This window comes from Eriocheir sinensis, chromosome 45 (assembly GCF_024679095.1).
Source record: "Eriocheir sinensis breed Jianghai 21 chromosome 45, ASM2467909v1, whole genome shotgun sequence".
Classification (NCBI taxonomy): Eukaryota; Metazoa; Arthropoda; class Malacostraca; order Decapoda; family Varunidae; genus Eriocheir; species Eriocheir sinensis.
Window position 1 is genome coordinate 2,528,846 of NC_066553.1, and position 2,148 is coordinate 2,530,993.

Here is a 2,148-nt window from a genome sequence, read left to right on the forward strand (position 1 = left end):
CCTCCTCCTCCTCCTCCTCTGCCGTCAGAATCACCTCGGGGATCCTTTCTTTAACTGAGCGGCTGCTTCCTTGGTCTGTCTAGGTCCAAGTCTGTCTGTCTGTCTGTCTGTCTGTATATTGGGACATTTGTTTTTCAATGGTCTGGTTGTATTGCTTTCTGAGTCTGTTAAGCGGGTCTGTTGGGTGATGTTTGAATGAGCGTTTGTTTGTTTCTCTTTTTCTCTCCTCTTGCTTGCTTTTCTGTTTTGTTTGTTCGTGATATGGTGTGTTTATTTTGTTTTATTGGTGTTTTTATTCGTGTTTTGTTTATTATGTTTTACTGTTTTTTGTGTGTTTTTTTATTTATTGCGATTTTTTGTGTTTTACTGGTGTTTTTCTATTTTATTGTTATTTTATTATGTTTTACTGGTGTTTTTCTATTTTATTGTTATTTAATTGGGAGTAAGTGTTTTACTGGTGTTTTTCATTTTGTTGGTGATTTTTGTGTTTTTTCATTTTATCATTATTCTTATTGGTGTTTTACTTGGTGTTTTTCTCATTTTATTGTTATTCTTTATTGGTGTTTTACTGGTGTTTTTCTATTTTATTGGTGATTTTTTATGCTTTCTTCATTTTGGTTGTTATTTTATTGGTGTTTTTACTGGTGTTTTTCATATTTATTGGTTATTTTAATGGTGTTTTACTGGTGTTTTCTATTTTATTGTTTATTTTACTGGTGTTTTCTATTTTATTGTTATTTTTTACTGGTGTTTTACTGAAAAGTTTTTCATTTTATTGTTATTTTTGGTGTTTTACTGGTGTTTCTTTTCCACCCGTATTTTATTGTTATTTTACTGGTGTTTTCACTCATGCCTTCGTATTCATCGTCATTTCATCGGTGTTCTTACTGGTGTTTTTGGTACCTTATTATTTATTTTATTGGTGTTTTACCGGTGTTTTTCTTTATTTTATTGTTATTTTATTGGTGTTTTACTGCGTGTTTTGTATTTTACTGTTATTTTTATTGCGTTTTACTGGTGTTTTTCATTTTATTGTTATTTTATTGGTGTTTTACTGGTGTTTTTCATTTTATTGTTATTTTATTGGTGTTTTCACTGCGTGTTTTCTGTATTTTATTGTTATTTTTATTGGTGTTTTTCTCATTTTATCATGTTATTTTTCGGTGTTTTACTATGTTTTCTATTTTATTGGTGATTTTTTGTGCTCTTTACTGGTGTTTTCTTTTCGTATTGATATTTTATTACGATTTTTACTGCAATGGCAAGTTTTTATTTTATTGGTGTTTTATGGGTGTTTTTTTAATTTTACTGGTGTTTTATTTTGTTTTTTGTGTGTGTTATATCGTGTCTCTGTATTTTCCTTTGTCAGCATTTCAGTCTCTCTGTGTTTTATTTATTTATTTAAGTCCTTTATTGCTGTTTATTTTTATTTATTATATTTTTATTCAGATGGACAGTGTTTATATTGTTCTTCCTACTTTACCTCTTCTATTATTCTTCCTTTGTTATTTCCATCATTTCTTTATTATTTCAATTAGTTTTATTCTCTTTACATATGTTTTTATTCAGATGAACATGTGTATGTATTGTTCCTATCTATACCATTTTTGATATTTTATTGTGTGTGTGTGTGTGTGTGTTGATTGAAGCATAAGGAAGTGGCAGAGAAGAGAGCGTTGAAGAGGAGGAGTGAAGAGCAGAGGATGATATATAGGGAGGAGGAGGGAAAAGATGAAGGAGAGAAGATAAGTTAGGAGGAGGAGGAGGAGGAGGAGGCTTTTGAAGAGGAAGACGAAGAGGAGGAGGAAGGAAGTAAACAAGATAAGGATTAAGAGAATATGAAGGAGGAGGAAGAGAAGGATCAGAAGAGGAGGAGGAGGAAGAAGAAGGGGAAACATAAACAAGATGAGAATGAAGAGAAGATGGAAGAGGAGAAGTAGGAGGAAGAGAATACAATAGACGAAGACGAAGAAAAGATAAAAAAGAAGAGGAGGAGGAGGAGGTAGAAGAAGAAGAACTGCATAACAAGATGAAATGAAGATGGAATAGAAGGAGGAGGAGGAAGAGAGAAGAAGAAGAAGTGTTGAAGAAGAAGAATTATCGAGAGAAAGAGAAAATGGAGAGCAGATTATGAAGACTGTAATTAAT